Source organism: Cuculus canorus, chromosome 2 (assembly GCF_017976375.1).
Source record: "Cuculus canorus isolate bCucCan1 chromosome 2, bCucCan1.pri, whole genome shotgun sequence".
Taxonomy (NCBI): Eukaryota; Metazoa; Chordata; class Aves; order Cuculiformes; family Cuculidae; genus Cuculus; species Cuculus canorus.
This window is the reverse complement of record NC_071402.1, coordinates 59,523,948-59,544,194: the sequence shown is the minus strand read 5'-3', so window position 1 is coordinate 59,544,194 and position 20,247 is coordinate 59,523,948. Positions and strand designations below refer to the sequence as shown.

General features: G+C 37.5%; 1 protein-coding gene across 1 annotated transcript in view; it reads right to left on the bottom strand.

Annotated features, from left to right (window-relative positions):
• DOK6 (docking protein 6) overlaps positions 1 to 20,247 on the bottom strand; it is a 250,579-nt gene that overhangs the window by 230,013 nt on the left and 319 nt on the right. The gene's annotated exons all lie outside the window — the stretch shown is intronic.

Here is a 20,247-nt window from a genome sequence, read left to right as displayed (position 1 = left end):
TGATGTTTTCCCTAAACTAGTATAAGATGAAATGAATATAAGTTATCACTGATTCTGTTTGCCTTTAAAAAATGTCAGGTATAGCTAATGAAGAATACACTGCATAAACACTCAAAAGAAAAATTTTAAAAGGAATTGAGGAATCAATTGGAATAAAGGCATGAAAATATTTCTCCCGTATTATTATTATTATTATCATTATTATTATTATTTTACACCATTAAACCTATTGCTTTATAAGCCAGGAAACTCTTCTTTTGAGTCCAAGGTATTTTGCTGTGAGCATCTTCCAAATCAGTGAGTATGAGCTGACCCAGGACATGACTTAGTCAATCATAAGTGCACGTTTCAATGCAATTAGTATCCAAATATCTACACTGGATGCTTTATCCATGTCCCTTCTTCCTAATTTATATAGAAAAAGAATTTAAAAAAAAAAAAAAAAAGCTACGAAGAGCCTCCTTTATCTGCAGCCTTCTTAACCACCTACCCAAATCACCCAAATGCCTTCAATCAAATGCAGCTACCACGACTTGGTAGAGCTATCTGCTGAGTTAAGTGAAGAAAAAAAAATGATAGTAAATTATTTCTTTCATCATTGATTTCTGGCTAGGCAAAAAGCAAATATAAAAGGAGCATATCTTTACTGAACAAGGTAATTTTCAGTTGGAAGTTTACTAATTTCTGGTAAAACAAATAGCAGTCCTGCACAGCTGAAGCACAAAAACAGACTGGATTTCAGACTAATAACTAGTTGTTTTAAACTTTCAGAGTAATCTATTTAGACAAAGTAGGTTTAGCAACTAGAAAATTTTTTATGCGCTCCTAAGATTCACAAAGGTAACATCACAAGGCTTCAAGCAAAACAGAATGTACTCTGATCTAGTGAATGTAATACTTTCTGACTGGTTTGTAAAGCTTTATTAAAAGTTTTCTGTCTCTTGTAAAATTAACATTTTTATTTTGACCCGGTAGTGCTCTTTCAAAAAGACAAAATAATAGAATAATGAACAACTAATGTGCATTATTCCACAATTCTTAATGTGTGTTAAAATACAAATTGCATATTTCAGAAGTCTGATTTCCTACTACCACAAAATATTGATTTTTTATTTTCCTCTGGATGGACCATTACTGTAAGTTAATATACTCTATGGGAACATAAAACATTTCCTTTGTGCTTCTAAAACCTTATTCTCCATATTTTAATTCTGTATAACTAAAAATACAAGGAGAAGAAGGGTTCAAAGAAAAGAAGAACTGGAATTGGAGAAACAAACTTACATGACCATTAAAAGTAAAGCACTATACAGTAGTCATCATACATGTGATTTGCTTTATAAAGTTCACTCAAAAAGATATGATTTTAAATTTACCGTTAGAATATTAAACATAGAATTATGAACATAATATTGTTAACACAGACAGCCAGATTAAATGGTTAGGAAAGGGAAGAGTGAGTATTTCTATAGCAGTGTTACTTAGGTCAAGAACACAGTAATTTGTTTTCGATTTTGTCTTGTTAAAAACGGATTGTTTCATATTTTTTGTTTTACACTTCAGTGAAATGAAAGGAAAAAGCAGAGGAAAGAGTTCATGATTTTGCTGTCTCTACAATTTGCTTAAAGAACCTTTCCTATGTTAACCTAGCACATGGAAACATTTTGCTGTTTGATGGCAGCAAGAACAAAAGTAACATTCTTTTTTTGGTTTTGACACCACAATAACACATGCAGATAGAAACCATGGACCTGTGGCATGGCAAATTATTTTGCATTTTCTTTAAATCCTCTTCAAAATACTTTGCTGTTCAAATTTTAATAAAACCAACAGGATCTAAGTATATTTTGTCACATCTGTAACAGAACAACTGTAGAAAACAGATTCTGAATCACGTTGCTTACAGAAAAACAATCCTACCCATCCTGTGGGTAATCACACAAGTTTGCCAAGTCTTCTGGCAAGGAGGAGGTCATTCTTGTGAGCTGCACTTGCAAACCTGAGAGATTTTTAAAAGCATGGAGAGACAGAGCAGTTCTTGACTTGGACTTAGACATCAATCAGTTTAGTTTAACAATGACCTTGCTGATGACAGTCTTGTTTTGCTCTTTCTCAGCTTTCAAAGCCATAACTACCCAACATTATGGACTACTACAGAGGATACAAAGCACTGAAAAAACTCCAAAATGACCAATTGTCTGCAGTTTTTAAAAGCTGTCCTGTTATATATCTAAAACACTATGTAATACAACTAATAATATTTTACACTGTTGCAGACCCATATGAAGTTACAACTTCATTAACTGTTTGAACAAAAATTGGACTAAGGAGTAGAGAAAATTTACAGTCAAAGTATTAATTGAAATAAAAATAACTATTAACTTGAATTAACGTTTGACATAATTTCCATTTAAAATGCAGAGTAACTTAATACAACACTAATTACTATTAGTTTTCTTAGTACACTCGATGAACATGCCCTATTCCTCGTCTTCTGAGCATTAATAAATATTGGATTAAAGCACTGTAATTCAACTATCTGCTCTTCTATACGGAGCTGTTGGAATGGGTCCAGAGGAGGGCTACAAAGATGATTGGAGGGCTGGAGCACATTCCCTACAAGGACAGGCTGAGAAAGTTGGGGTTGTTCAGCCTGGAGAAGAAAAGGCTCAGAGATCTTACAGTGACCTTCCAGTACCTGAAAGGGGCTACTGGAAAGCTGGAGAGGGGCTATTCATAAAGGTTTGTGGGGATAGGACCAGGGGGAACAGGTATAAACTGGAGAGGGGCAGATTTAGACTGGACATTAGGAAGAATTGCTTCACTGTGAGAGTGGTGAGGCACTGGCACAGGTTGCCCAGGGAAGCTGTGGCTGCGCCATCCCTGGAGGTGTTCAAGGCCAGGTTGGATGGGGCCTGATGACAGCCTGATTTAGTGGGATGTCCCTGCCTCCATGGCAGGAGGGTTTGGAACAAGGTTGATCTTTAAGGCTCCTTTCAACCCTAACTATTCTATGATTCTATGATTCTATACACATTCAGTTATATAGATTAACCTACACTTTATGAACTGTAAGATGACATGTATTGCTTACAGAATAATATGCAAGATACAACATGTTAAGTAACAAAATGAAATAGATCTTAATCATCTGCAAACACAAAATCTCATTGAATACAGTCAGATATTTTTCAAAAAGGAAGACAAAACCTCATTTGGATTTCACAGCAGTATCTGCTTTTCATTCAGCTGATATCTTACCTTCTCCTCTGCTCTAAGGTATGCATCCAGTATATGAAAAACAAGCCAAGACACACAAAACTGGCACCTGCAGGGTGAAGTATGTTAAGTAAAAAACATACTTCCATTTATTTTTCCTTTTAGCTTTTGGGACATAAACAGCCATATAACAACATTACCTGGTATTTATTACTCCTATACAAACTCAAACAGAAGTAAGAACTTGAACTTATAGTTCAGAAATGAAACAGCAGGTTAGTAGCTTAAAAAGCTGTTGTATTACACTGTAATAATACTGCATTAAAAATAAACATGTAAGGATGTCTCAGTTCAGGAACTAAACGTTTTAAAATTTAAATGCAGTGGTCCTCCATTCACTTGGAAGAGAGTGAAGCTTTTGTCATGTTTAACCTGAATGAAATGACAGCTTAGTGAACAAATTTTTAGATCAAACCTAAATTTTAATATTAGGAAGATACTACTACTACACCTACTGATGTAGACAATCATCAGCTGGTGGGCACAATTGGCATTTTTTCTTTTAGAGACTAAATTCAACCCCAGATCTCCTGATGCAACGCAAATCTAATAGTTGCATCTGTCCTTCTCCAGGAGACAAAAATTTGATATTTAAGAGTCACGTAAATCAATGAGCTGAACACCCACCTATTACTTCAACTATAGGCTTATTTCAATAGTCGATATGAAACATACAACTAGGGATGGTTTTCCAGCTCTTCTGCTCAAAGAAAGGTATTTCATTAGCCTGAAATGGGAAATCTAACGATGCCACGTGTTGAAATACTTCATTGTCATTTGTTGCTACAGAAAAAGCCTGCTGTTTGTCCTCACACTCTTCACGCAAGTGTGACTGTTTCTCTCTAGTTAACAAATTTTAGCTTGCATTAAACCTTATCAGTAAACATGGCAGTACTGCAAAATCAGCAATTAAGGCCTCAATAGCTTCCACCAATTAGAGATGTTGTGTGCCAAGAGCTACAGCAGAGACAGATTGTGCACTGGGTTTATTAACTCATTCTTTTTGCAGAGGAACAGATAAGTGCTTTTTTTCTGACCACATTAAAGTAGATACAATTGTTTTTCAGTGACATACACCTCCGCCTTAAAAAAAAACCAAACAATTCCCCCCCACCAGAAGGTTGTGAATTTTCTGTTTGGGATCTTTCATGTCTATACCAAAGTGACTACTGTCTCTATAAGTGGAGTACAATCTATGCATTGCTTTACCTGTTGCTATACAGACAGCACTTTTATTGGTTTCAGTTTTGAAACATCTAAGCCAAATTGTTTTTCCATCTCTGTTTGCACCCTCATCCCCTATGAATTCTTCCTCTGATCCCAAGAAAACTATATAATACAACTGCACTGATGGGGACTTTACTCACATTAGTGAGTGACTTTACTCACATTTTTTTATCAGTGTCGGGGGAGGAGGGAAGTGTTACAATCAAGCTTTAGAAATTCATTTGCATAGACACGATTGGCAGAAATAGATTATAAATTTAGGTGGAGAGTAATTTTTCAGTGAAAAAAATAACATGAGACTTTGAAGGATCACTTTAACATTTCAGATGTTAGAGTGTAAGCTCTTTCAGGCAGGTACTACAACGTTGTTAGGCATTTGTATTCTCCCCAGCACAGTTTGACAATGATTAATTTGCACTGCAGCACAAGAAATCATGAACAATTATAAGCTGTGGTCTTCAAAAGTGCTGCATATCTTCAGCACCTTTTTTATTTAAATGCAGATAGAGGCAGGCCTACAAGAAACCATATTATGAAAGCCAGATATTCTTTAGCCAAACAACACACATTGAAGTCTAAATGTTAGAAAATGTCATTCACTGCATCTGTTGGGATAACTAGAATGCAACAGCAATTCACATAGCAGAGTGCATTTAATATGGTCATTAATATTTCAGACTGATTGTGAAACAGATGAAAAAAGGAGAAACCAAGATGCATATGCAACAAAATTTATATTTCATGAACCTTAATTGCTGTAACTAGGGCACAGGGATTAAAGGCCTATGCCTAAGGCATCTGGTCCTGAGGACAAAATATCACACAAGCATTTCAATTTTTGGTTTCAGAAATTAGAGTTGTTTAACCCTCCTGATTCTGAAGAAAAGCTGAAACATGAAATCTGAACAAATCCCATTTTCTACCTACAAAAAGAATTTTGAAAACTAGGAACTGCTCTATTCAGCTTAGTTTTTAATGGCATTTTCCAGGATTAGCAGAACTTTATTAATTCCTTGCAGAAGGTACTGAATGAAACTTGATCAAAACATTCACTGCTACGGTGAGCCCTGTGGCTGATGTGTAACACCTGCAAACCCATACACTTGCAAAGATATTTGTACAATCAAGGGCAGATTTAGCCTTCTCTCAGAGGTCTTTCCTCTGACTGTCTATATAAATTCACTTCAAGCCTAACTTACTGAATGAACACTAGTGACAATCAAAAATTAAGAATCGCTTGTTAATTACATATTGCCAATTGACCTTCTCTCATTTTTACTACTTCAGTCATGATCACCCTAACAGCTATGCAGGCAGCTATGCTTGGCTTTATAGCTCTAAAGTCAATCTTAAAGGGTAGCACATAGCATTCCCCATTTCAAATCCCCTGGTTTAACTCAGTCATCTATCGTACATTCGGCTCAGCCACAAGCATCAGCAAGAGCACAGCTGTGGCAATAGTGCGGGTTAGCTCAGGTCAATGAAAATCAATACCATTTACAACTTTTTACATTTTCCTACTCAGACATACTGAAGGAGGCTGTATTACTTCATGTGCTTTTCTCCAGACAACTAGCTACTCGGCCCATTGGCTCAACCCTTTTTAATTAGTACAAGTAAATCAATTAGGTACATTAGGAAGTGCATCTGTTTATTTAAATGAGAATAGGTATTTACTCTTCCTAGTAATTTCCAGATTATAGAATGGAAAAGTATTAATTTTGCTATCAGGATATAATTTATCTAAAGGCAAGTCTAGGAAATGTTTCAGGTAAGATGGGGGCAGGGAGGAAGTACTCTGAAGAATCAAACAAGAGGCATGACCTCACTACAGTTTCAAACTCCCTTTTGTTCATATTGCCACAGAGGAGAGATTGACCTTGAATATTTATTTTTAGGAGAAATGACTGTAAGCCACAGAATAACATTATACAGAAACACAGCAAAAATAACCAATTTGTTTGTTCATAGCAGGGGGAAAAAGAAAGATTACAGGGAAAAAATTATTTTCTGACATCAAGTGTTCTGGAAGACACACCTCCAAAAGCATTTTGAAATGTATTTAACCTCTGGGTTCTCTTAGGACATGAACTGCATTATAGTATGATCGTGTCAAAATAATGTGTCAAAATCATGTCAAAAATATTTACAAATAACATTTACTTTTCTATTTTTCTCTTTCAGTTCAAAAAAATCCCAAAGTAATATATCTAAACACTGTAGGTATATTATTGTATAAAAGCTGCTAGAGTAAAATTTATCCTACTATAAGCACAGTATGAGGCCCACCAGTTAGTTTTCCTGTCACTGATGATAAATCTTGTTTAACAGTATTCCACAGCTTCTCCACAGAGTCCTCCTTACGCCTCATTTTGCAGCTTCAGTTTTTGAAGCACCTCAGATGCCTAACTCCAATGGTTTAACCAATGTTCTCTACCAGTTGCTAAGCTGCTATCAATAGCAACAGCTCACTTTCACCATTTGTAAGGATTGTGTTCATCCCAAATGATTAGAAAGCGTTTGAAAACAGTATTCTCTACAGGAATTTGGACATAATTCTTCAAAATAATCTGAATCTTCTGAAACAGCAATGACCAGCAATATCCTTATTGGCCTCCGAGTCTTGGGCAAGTCCTGGACCATGCAATGGCTTATATCGTACAAACAGAGCCTTTGTTTTAAAATATCTACTCCACCTTTAAAAAAACCTGCTGTTTCTTTTTTACTAGGAACTTTGGGACCATAAAAATAATTCCATTCCTGGTTTTCTGCAATGACATCAGAATAGAGTAGTCTGCTTCTTTTCTTTTGCTCCCTATTCATTCTACTATATTTTAATATCTATATATTTAATATATCTCATGCCATTATTGGGAATAACCACTGCCAGGGATTCTGTTCCAATAGGGGAAGTTAGATCTTAGATTTTTTTTACTCTGCTTTCTGTAAATCTCACTTTGACCAATTCACACCAGCTAAAATTTACATGTGAACGTAGATTTACTGCTGAGGAACTTTTTGCCTGCTGCACAGATTTTCCTGCAAAAATGTTTGATCTTATGACTTCCTAGAAGCAATTAAAAATGAGCCTATGAAGAATAGCGAGATCTAATAAGAGGAATGATTACGTATACCAGAAACAGCTAATCTAGTTCATCTGCGTGTTTGCATTTACAGAGAAAAGTAGAATACTTGCCTATTTTTAACATTTCCATTTCTATTATTCTTTGGGATGCGACTGCATCAGAATTTTCATTATTAAAAAAATTAAACTCAGGATTATTCAGTCACTGGGAAAACATAACACAATGAAGGAACTGGGTTTCATTAAACACATAACTACCTGCTTGAAGTGTGTTGACACTGCATAAGCTTAAGAGTATATTCAATTCACAGAATCACAGAATCACTAGGTTGGAAAGGACCCATTGGATCATCGAGTCCAACCATTCCTAACACTCCCTAAACCATGTCCCTAAGCACTTCATCCACCTGTTCCTTAAACACCTCCAGGGAAGGCGACTCGACCACCTCCCTGGGCAGCCTGTTCCAGTGCCCAATGACTCTTTCTGTGAAGAATTTTTTTCTGATATCCAACCTGAACATCCCCTGGCAGAGCTTCAGGCCATTCCCTCTTGTCCTGTCCCCTGTCACTTGGGAGAAGAGGCCAGCTCCCTCCTCTCCACAAACTCCTTTTAGGTAGTTGTAGAGAGTAATAAGGTCTCCCCTCAGCCTCCTCTTCTCCAGGCTAAACAACCCCAGCTCTCTCAGCCGCTCCTCATATGACTTGTTCTCCAGCCCCTTCACCAGCTTCGATGCTCTTCTCTGGACACGCTCCAGAGCCTCAACATCCTTCTTGTGGTGAGGGGTCCAGAACTGAACACAGTATTTGAGGTGTGGTCTCACCAGTGCCGAGTACAGAGGGAGAATAACCTCCCTGGACTTGCTGGTGACCCCATTTCTGATACAAGCCAAGATGCCGTTGGCCTTCTTGGCCACCTGGGCACACTGCTGGCTCATGTTCAGTCGGCTGTCAACCAGCACCCCCAGGTCCTTCTCTTCCGTGCAGCTCTCCAGCCACTCTTCCCCCAGTCTGTAGCACTGCATAGGGTTGTTGTGCCCCAAGTGCAGGACCCGGCATTTGGCCTTGTTAAACCTTATGCCATTGGTCTCGGCCCAGCAGTCCAGCCTGTTCAGATCCCTTTGCAGAGCCTCCCTACCCTCCAGCAGATCCACACTTCCTCCCAGCTAAGTGTCATCTGCAAACTTGCTGAGGGTGCACTCAATGCCTTCATCCAGGTCATTGATAAAGACATTGAACAGAGCTGGACCCCGTACTGAGCCCTGAGGAACTCCACTTGTAATTGATACATATCATATTAGCAAAAGTAACCTGGTATCCTTTCAGCCTTTTACTTTCAGCTCTGACCTACCAAAGGGAATACAAATCTTCCAGTAATTTCAAAAGGCTGTGGAGAAAGGTATCTTTTTAATTAAAGGTAAACCAGTACTCTGACAATACTGGCTGTTACAAATCATCTTCTGTGAGTGCTCACATTAGCATTACTATTCTGGGCAAACAGTGGTTTGATTAACTACTTGTTTGGGGTTTGTTTTTTTTTTAACTTTATATATTTCTTTTCAGTAAATGTTTCTGTAGTGCTTTTTTATTGTACATATTGTGGGGGTAGATTTCCTCAACAAACAATGTATTTTGACATCTCTAAACTCTGTAAGTGCACTCAACTGATTCATCCTACAATCTGCACTAAGTCCCACACACGGACCAAGCAAATGCATGTTCCCTGTGCTGAGTTCCAAGATATTAATATACAAAACACACACTTAAGGCTAGGTATTAGTATTACTTAGCATAAAGCTCAACATAAGCCTAGAGGGTTAGGGTTTTCCAAATTGTTTTGTGGAAAACTATGCCTTAATAAAAATTGGAGATGAGAAAACTCCAATGTTTTCTCAAAATCTTACCAGTGATATGCTCTACTAGGAAAGAGAAAAGATGCTGTAGTAGCATCTTTAACACCCCCCCCACTCCTTAAAATAAGGTTATTGCATTGTGAGGTTTGCATTTGACAAATACGGCTAATTTCTGCATGTCTGAGGTCAGAAATTTACATCCACAATTGCAGACCAGTAACCCTAGCAGTTATGAAATTGCCTCATGGACCATCTCCAGGTTTCAGAATTGTTCTGCCAGTTAAGACGTGAATAATTGTACCTTTAACATTTTCAATATCTACTTTTAAAAGTTAAACCATTCAAGACTTTAGATCTTGTGCTACAATTGGGTCACAAAGGAGAGAGAGACATAGGTCCTATCAAAGTTTTCATTTTCAGACTTCTTCCATTATTATATATGACAGACATGTTTCAAAGATGAAAACTGACTAGTAAGCATTTCTGTCAGTAAGATATGGGGAGAAAAGGCAGATTTACCTTCTTCAAAGCTGAAAAAAACCCTAAAATAAATTAGACACTTGAACAAATACTGACCGTAAAAGAGACATTTCATAGAATTCACTGAAACATATTTTCCAACCAGAAGTAGTAGTCTTCCTACAGCTTTAATATAGAGTGACCAGATGACCTCCAGATTTCCCTTCCAAACTCAGCCATTCTATGGTTCTGTAATTCAAACTATTAAAAATAAATTCTGAATTATTCCAATGTTTTCCATCCAGGGAAACAGTCTACATATCTACAATGAGATTTTATCAAGAATTCCTAGTTGAAGCAGACAAAAGAAAGAAGTGGTAGGTGAAAAGAGTTTTTACTCATTTTACCAACAGAAAGGTTGAGCTCAGAAAGCCCATTTCCCATTTACACTAACAGCATTCTTCAATATACTGGCTGTATAAGGGGCTTTAATGCAGCTTTAAATTTAATTTATGTAGTGTACAGTGGCTTAGTATAATTGATTCATTCCAGCCTTATTCTCAAAGTGCTCAAGATCACAAATTACATTTCTGAATAAGACTAAAATTTAACTCTTCTTATATATAGTCCAACATGTAAGCACAAAGATTTCTGTCTTCTAGAAAGACGTTATTTCATCAGCAGGGCAAAAAAGCTCCAAAACCCTTATAGTAGTTTAAGACACAAGGTCAACAGGAAAAAAAAAAATCAGTAGAAATATTTTTTACTACATTTCTTGTTATAACTACAGAAAATTAACCTTCTAGCTTTATTGTTAGGATGCTGTTGTTCTTTTATATGCACGCATATATATATATATATACATACACACTAGAAAGGCAAAAGAATAGCATTATGCCTATCTTCACTCATAAAAATTCCTTCTTTGTGTATTAGTATCTCTAGAAGTCTCAGTCTTTTTTTTAAGATTATCAGTAACAGTATACACGGATGGAGTTAAAAAGCTGTAACTTTGAGAATAGTAACACCAAGCATCAAATTTGGCACTACATAGGTCTACAGTCTGATGTATCCTGACTACCTCTTTCATACTCCGAAGTCAACAAATTTATTCTCAGATGCAAAACTTAAGCCATCGCAGGTTTTGAGTCTCAGTCTCTCTTGGACAGCAGGTAAACGCTATGAAACTTAACATCAAGAATCACCAATATAAGAGTAGAGAATATGACTAATGTAGTATTTGGCCTTGCATAAGTGATGGAGAAAATGACATTCATCAAGAACGATATCACAGGAGAAGCCGAGGACCTTCAGTGTTTGCTACAGAAGTCAGAGATCTGAACGTGTTTAGTAATTGAAAGGATAGCGCACTGAACAGCCCTAGCTTGCTTTCATTTTGCCAAAAAATCCCTGGTCTTCTGTTTTCAAATGGAATCTCTACATTCTGCTGAAATGCTCACTGAAACAGTTTAGAAGTGCAGTTTCAAGAAGAAAGTTATCATTCAGAGGAAGTATTACTATTGTGACTACATCAACAAAAATTACTTTCATCAGCAAAATAATTTCATTTGAAAGTACTTCATTATTATCATACTAATCCGGAGACTAATAATTTAGTATACCAACTTCAGATAAAATGGAAGTTTTCTCCATTCATATTTAAGCCTCACGTATTTTATTTTTTCACATTCTCATTACATTTGAAATAGATAATACCTTTACTGTATCAGGTAAATACTTTATCAAAGACTGCATTTCTACAGGTAGTCAGACAAACAAGAACAAAAAATAAAAGCAATTAAAGGTTATATTTATCAAAATAATGCCTAAAGGAAAATCACAAATGTAGTTGTGTCTTTCTAGGCGCTGTACAAAACAATAATTAAGACTACTCCTTCAGAGAACCCTTTATTTTTATTATTATTATTCTGTATGACTTCACATATTCCTTTCTTTTTGTAGGAAAAATAAATGTTTGCATGAGAAAAGAGAATACACCAATCCTCTGAGGGCAGAGGATGCCACAGCAACAGTGTCTAAAAAAAATATTCCAAGGACAAAGAACAGAGAGTATTAGAAGCATCGTGAGCTTCCTGCTGAAAAATAGATGTAATTTGGTTCTACAGCAGTGAAAAACTTTTTGTATTAGACTTTGCCATTAATTCTTTTTGCAATGAACAGGTAGGGGAAACATGCTGAAGAGCCATGCTTCCAGCAGGCAGAGAGTATGATTAGATCTGAGGAAAAAAGTTACAATGATGCGTGCTTCTAATTCCTTAATGACTCATTAATGAATACAAATTTTCCAAAGTTCAGTCCAAATAAGCTGGAGATGATGAGGGTCAGTTTGGCAGCTGAACAACAGAGAGAAATAAGATCCTTTCAAAGATTAACACACTTTCATAAATTATCCTCCTGATTTATTTGTATCTGAAGTGAACAGCAATTCCTCTGAGGTTCCATTTGCGTGGCCTTGTAACCACTCAGTATCACAGCAATGACACATTTCACCCATTACAATTGTTAAAAAGCTGCAAAACTATTTCGTGGTGGAGTTGACAGAAAGGAAGTCATTTCACCAGTATCTTACAGAGTGCGCTATTTTTTTCCCTTGATTTCTAAGCAGAATTCAATATTAACATCTTCAAAACTCCTCACAGTTTCAATCCCAGCTTTCTGAAAAAGACTCTGCCTGTCCTAGTCAGAAAGAGCACTTCTGGAGTCAGCAGATCCAATTCTCCAACCAGCTGAAAATCCTCACTATTTGGAAATCTCTTGCCTTGTACCAGGTTTTCAGTTTTAGTGATTTGCTACTCGCATTAAACAATCACACAAATTTTCTTCTCAGGCATGATGCATGGCTGTGTTTTCCGAACAGTAAAAAAAATATTAATATAAAGCATTTATGCAACATGGAAGTGTTAAGATGCAGTTACAGCAAACCCTACTATACCTCAACTTTTCTTTATAAGTTAGCAATTTTATCCTACTGCATACAAACTCTATCCACAAGATTAAAAGATTTCACAGTATTTATAGTTGAACTATGTATTCTATCTGGAAAAAAGTTTTCCACAAAATAATGATTAACTACAGCAATATATTTTTGATTCTTACCACTGCATTGCAATTTGAAGATATTAAAACAATAAAATGCAGAACAATGGTTACAATTATTATTTTAAATATAATAGATTTGTATGGCTACAGGATATAGTAAAGAACCCACATTTTGGTTCACTAACACAGTACTAAATTAAAGAACACGAGGGATGTGAATCAGCATCCATATGTTATTTTTCACCTTCAGCAAAGAGAATATTTTACATTATTTGCTATGACAATATACAACTATATTAACTATATCATGATATCTGTGAAAACCTGTTCAACTAGATCTTTTAAACAAACTAAAATAAAAGACAAACTTTCCAGGGTAATGTAGGCCCAAACTCCTTTATTTCTTTATTAAAAAGAAAAAAAAAAAAACGGCATTTCATAGTGGGATTTTAGAAATTTCTCATTTGTACATATCTAAAATGTATTCTCTATACATAGTCATATATAGAAATGTATAACTAACAACTGATTCACATATGCTGTTGCCTGAATATGTTGTTGCCAGGCAACCGCTATAAAGCATTTTGCACTGCTTGCAAAAATCTGAATGAATGACTCAAGGCGAGACTATTTCTAAAAAACTAGGAAGAAAACTCACTACTGGAATGACATTAATAATTCCTTGTGTATTTCAAGGATTCATAGAGAATGTTCCCTCTATAATTACTGATTTGAAAAAGGACAATTCCTTTGAGTGGGATTTGAAGGGCATTTTACAACAAGGAAATTCATGTCCTGTGCACGCAGCTAATGTTCCTGTCTGGACTCTGAACCAAAGCCACCCAAGTTAATGGGTTCCTTTAAATTGACGTCAGAGTCTTTTCTTCAGCTCTTTAATGTCCATTGTAGGACAAAAATGACAGATGCCTAAAGGAAAAACCAAAAGGCCATCACCTCACAGGAGATACAAATAGAGTCTCGATAAAATTTTACCATCTCACAATATGCAAGTGACAGAGGTCAAGACTACAAATGCTTCTTCGTGTAATTGTCATACAGCTAAAGCATAATCTCACTGAAGTTAATGATACACACGTAAGTAAAAATAGAAGCATCTATAGTCCATTGATAACATGGATGTGATATGCTATCTGCGAATGATAAACTATTTGTCCTTTAAGTAAGTGTCGTCCACTACAAAACTAATAGACCTTTGGCTATCAGACCTCTTGAGAATTAAGAGGTGGAAAAGCACATCAAGAAAATCAACTGGGAAACACAGCAACTCAGATATGCCTAACACACAAGCCTGATTCAGAATTTTCTTTAACCACAAACATTAGCATTAAAAATGGTTGGGATTTTTGTCCTTGTTTACAATGGCTGCGATATATTTCTTTCCATTTCCTGCACAATATGCTTAATCAATACAAACGGATCAAAAGCTCAAGATGATTGTTCTTTCCATAATGACCAAACTGGAAATCCATATATTTTCCATTTAATTCTGCAAATCCATTCATGTAACTGCAGCAAGAAAAAGTATTGAATGCAGTAATTACTGGTATTTTAAATTATACTTCTAGTATTAAGTAGTAAATGTGACTAGATTCTTTACTGGATTACAGTAAAATCCTTTTAATACTGTATCTCAGGTTGTCTAGAACTAGCGTGAAAAAGGATCTCCTTTACATGGAAGGAATCTGGCATCCAAATCCTGTTAGTCTGCAGCTTTATTAAAATTAAAATAAATTCATTACAGATAGGAATTAAGTTTTTAAAGTTTCATTTTAATCACTTTCATGCTCTGAGGCAGAATTCACTGTTGATCTCATCCATTAGGATGCAGTTAATAAAGGGCAAACTCAGTGCTTTCAAACAGGCTGAGCAGTTTTCCCATAGATACTAACATCAAATAATCTATGGAAAATATATCCATTCCAGGCTGCACTGTTTTCTTGGGCTTTTCCATTTGTTTGTTTGTTTCTTAGAATGTACTATGGAAACTCAAAAAAAAACCCAGAAGAGCCTTTACTCTGCTCTCTGTTTTCATTATAACCCGCTTGCAAAGCCGCTGCCATCAATCAGCATAATCTCAAACTCAGAACATCTGGCAGATCCCTTTGCTTTCTTCACCCTAAATATATACATAATATCCATTAAATATTACGATTTTGTAAAACACATACTGCACTATTTCATGAGGAACCAAACTGCAATCAGAGGTTCATATCCATTGCATTGTTAGAGCTGACTGGCTGTAGACAAGGTTAAAAGCAGAAGGAGAAACACTTATGTTCATTTCCAGAAAAGGTATCTGTAATGATCTAAAAGTATAGTTAAAAATAGAGAGGTTTATAAGATAAAACTTTTCATTTGGTGACTAAGAGCAACCTGTTATTTATTACTCAATCAAGACTGACTGACAGGTACAATTTTCTCTTTGGATAGCAGTATTGGAGTACAAGCTGAACCACTCAGGAAATAATTCTGCTCAGTATGGGTAACACAGAAAAAAAAACAGGGTTTTTTTCCACCAACTGAGTGAAAATTTCTGTTAGATAGTATTCTTTTGTTCTGTGGCCAAGACAGGCCAAAAAAAGAAAAGAAAAAAAAACAAAACCAAAAACAAACCAAAACCAAACAACCAAACAAAAAAACCCATAAAGATTATGACTTGGAAGGTTGATATGGATCCAAACAAGACTACCAAAGTGACACAATGCTCGTTTTTAATTAGACTTCCTAACATGACATCAAACCATTTATCTTCTAAGAAACAGCACTTCAACAAGGCATGAAATCCTTGCAGCTTAGTTTATTAGGAGGCAACAAAGGGATTCAATCTGCTACAATAAAGTTTCAGCCTATGAGCACAGCCAGCACAGTATAAAATTGTGTCATATGAATTTTAATGCAACACAAGTATGAAAGATTCAGAAAGAACAAAGACAGCACAGTCCTGTTCCACGCTACACAAATGACCTATTCTGATCTGAACAGCATACCACATTACAATCAAATTTATTTCAAAGGAGGGTCACAGAGGTCAAATGTAATGGCTGCAGGAATGAGGTATTTCCTTTATGTAGTATTAGAGAAAAGCAAAATATCAAACAGTGCAGGAATGCCACAGCACTGAAGAAAGGCATGTTTAAACTGCATGGAAACAGATTTTAATATGTTGTAATTACCGTTATCCTTACTGACCACAATTTCTAACTTCCAAAGATACTTGTGATACCTCTATGAAGACATTGTGTAGTCAAGTGAGACTGCCTACTACACAGGCTTTTATATATATTTAAAGTTCAAGGCATCTTAGAAACGTTTTATACACAGCTTATTCTTAACAAAAGTAAGGAGACAGGCTAAGCGGTCTAACTGGTTGAATGTCTCTTCATGGCCTGACACCTCCACGATGTAAACTGTGATCCTCCCAACAGCAGCAGATGTCAGATTCCAAAAGCAACAGAGGGGTTTGCAAAGCTTCTCATTTAAGCAAGATGACTATCCAACCCTACATCAAAAGAAAGTACTTTAACAACATATAGATATCAGAACAATGGGGTCTACTCAAAAATACTGCCAGAAAACATATAGAAGTGCATTAAGACGCAAATCTAATTGTAGATGAGTACTTGACGATTATGGGGCGGGGGGGGGGAAGGCAAAACATCTCTTGACGATCACTAAACAAAAAGTAGGGGCAAATTCTCACAGTGCCTTCTTGGCATGTTCTCCCATCAAGACTTTTCTTTGACAGAGGGCTGGAGCACCACCTCCTATACAAGGACAGGCTGAGAAAGTTGGGATTGTTCAGCCTGGAGAAGAGCAGGCTCCAAGGAGACCTTATAGTGACCTTCCAGTACCTGAAGGAGACCTACAAGAAACCTGGGGAGGGACTTTTTACCAAGGTATGTAGTGACAGGACTGGAGGGAATGGCTATGAATTAAAGAGGGAAAGAATTAAACTAGATATAAGGAGGAATTTCTTCAGAACGAGGGTGAAGGCACTGGCACAGGTTGCCCAGGGAAGCTGTGGCTGCCCCATCCCTGGAGGTGTTCAAGGCCAGGTTAGATGGGGCCTTGAGCAGCCTGATCGAGTGGGAGGTGTCCCTGCCCATGGCAGGAGGGTTGGAACTGGATGATCTTTAAAGTCCCTTCCAACTCAAACCATTCTATGATTCTATAACCTTTCTGACCAGAACCACTTACTGAAGGCAAAATAGCTCAGAGTCGTGACCGCTCAGTTCCTGAACAGATGTTTGTTTGTCCTCTGAGAGTGGAAACAGCACTCACCACACTACAATCCCAGCTGCAAATATGTGGGGAGTAGATACAGTGTAACAAGTACTTAAAGGAAGGTATAGCAGCCACAGTAACTCAGAGGTAAACATGTGATACGTTGTAAATAAAACACTCCATAAGGAGTTTCTACTTAACAAAGTACAAAATCAATAGGAGGCGGTGATTTGAAGGCGGCTTCAGACTTGGGAGTTTTTGAAAGCTAAATTTTTGGAAAACTATATTTTACCATAAAGTTCACAGCAAGTCAAAGGTTGTTGGTTTGGGTTTTGTTTTTAATACAATGAAATAAACTATCTGATTTTTCTTTATGGTATTATGCCACTCCGTTTTACCTGCAACTTCACAGATTGCGTTATATTGGAGTATCTTAAATTTGATTCCCAGCCAGGGTGTTCTCAGTCACAAAACAAGACCGAATAAAAGCTGCACTGGAAGAATTTCCGTAATGAGTTGGATATCAGCCTAAAGGTTAGAATTAAGTTTTATTGTCAAAGTGTAGCACTAAAATTGCTATTAGTCACCTCGGTCCTCCAAGTACTTATCACTCTGCTTTCCAGGAGACATCAAAATATTCAAAAAATGTAGACTATTATGAACCCCCTCCTGCCCCTCCCCAAAAAAATCAGTAACTTCCAGTGAATAAGAATGAAGCATAACCAGCAAGAGATACAATTCTACTTGCATATTTCAAAATTATCTTAGCCTTAGTTTCCAGCATGCATAGCTCTCGTCCCTCTTTTCAATATTTTTGTGAAGTTTAAAATATTCATTTGTTAACAGACATTTATAACCCTGAGAACTGATGTATTCATCTACACTATGACAGCTCTAGTGCAATTCATTAAGGTTTGGACTTGGAGACACACATAAGGGGAAAAAATACAAGCCTTTAACGTTTCATTTGGTGAATAAAAATTGCATTAATTTAGAAATTCAGTCACTAGAATCCAATTAGCTACGGATATATACACACAAATTCATACTTTTCAACCACCACATCTCATTTGAATTTTGATGCTATTTTCTATAAAATATAATCCATTTTTCATTGTACTTAATAGATTTATTCAGATGTGCATCCCCATATGTCATATTTAAGCTTATACTACCACCTGCCTGAGGCTATGTAGTCTGAATTGTCACCCTCACACACCTCTTCTGTAGGAGAAAATACTCTGTATATACTGTATGAAATGTTTCACTTCTGCTTAGTGTAGAAGTACGATAATCACTCTGACTATGAATGACATCCACTCCAAAAACATGCAGTTATACTTCCGCCTCAAATCAAATTAATATCTTCAAAACAAGATATTCAAGGTACTTATGATATGCTGCAATGAAATAACACAGTCTTCATTATTTTATTTTCCCAAGGCAGCAAGTATCATCCAAGATTACTGTAAAATGAGCTCTACAGTTGTTGCATATACACTATACACATAGGTATATAAAAGCACTCACATAGAGATATGCGTATATATAATTTCACACTTAAAGGACTGTGAGATACCTTCATATATAGATTTACAAATTAAATAGATTAACTCTGCCTCCAACTACCAACATCAAGTTGATGTGATACCATAACCTCATTGTTTTGTGTTCAGCCCATCAAATAATACTGCTGAGCTGGGGAAAAAAATGATGAACAAAGGTTAAGCAGAGGCCTGCAGAAACAAATTCAGTCTTAGAAATTGCTTCTTCACATTAACTAATGCTTGACTGATGCATGCAGTGACTCTGGGGTTGCAAAATCATTAACAAGAGCATCCGTTCTCTTTAGATTTACAACACCCTTCAAACATTTGGAGCTGGTGCTATTAACGGTTTCAGATCAAACTCTAGGTGCTCTTTTGGAATTAACATCCCTGCCAAGGCAGCAAAGTGCTCCAAAGGTCAATTTATGATTAGACTCCCACCATCCTGTATGCTGCGTTTGCAAGCAAAGCACAGCATCTGGGGGGAAGGGAAAAGGGGGAAGGAGTAGGAGATAAATATTAGCACTGTGATAAGCTCACAGAGCACAACTTGGAGGAAGGCAGATTTCACACAGCCCCTGCTCTGTCAGGTTTCGAGGGAAGCAAGAGAGGAGGCTTCCCACCTTCCTGGAGGGGAAGGCAGGTAGGAACTCTCCAGTTTTCTGCACACACAGAGAAAAACAAAAACAAAAATAAAACAAGGGGAACCCAGGAAAAACTCCAGCTTTTCTCCCAGCCAGGTTTAGCCTCTAGCCCACAGGGACCCTGCTCTTTTGGGATTATTGGCAACATCAGTAGCTGTGCAAGCCAACAGAGGCCCTGGGGCTTCCAGCTCCCCTGAGCCTTCTTGTTTTCACACACAAAGGGTAGAAGAAAGTCCAAACCGATGAGTTCCGGGAGCATCTGAAGTTTAGGAAATCCTGGTCCCTGCACGCACTTTGCTCCAACTTCACTGTCTGCTCAAGGCTTGCTGCACCCCAGGGAAAGCGTCCATCGCAAATCCGATAACACCGTGTTCTCTTCGGCCTCAAAGAGCATCCCGGGCCACCCTCAGCTTAGAGGCCGCCTCTAATTTCGGTCACAGTGAGCCTCTGCATCTCTCACTCTGTCCATGTGGCTGTCAGCCCCTTCCCTCCCTCCCGCAGCCTCCCCTGCCCTCGGGCAGCTCCCACGCCAGCACCCCCCACTCCCTCCGCTGTTCCCAGCGGGCTGCTCGGGTACCAGCCTCCAACATCTCCAGACCATGCCCTGATGGAAGACATCACTTTCCCAAAACGGGAGAAAGAGAGAATGGGTGCCCAAAGTTTTGGCAGCCCCTGCCTGCCCGTGGCTCCCCGCAGCGGAGCGACGCCCGAGGGGAGGGCTGAGGCTTCGGGACACGGAGGCACCGGGCGAAGCTTTCGGCGGAGAGCGACCCTGGCAGGCGCTCGCTGTGAAAGAAAAGGAGGAGCGGCGCCTTCCCGGCGAGGGAGAGCGGAAAGCCGGCTCTCTCCGA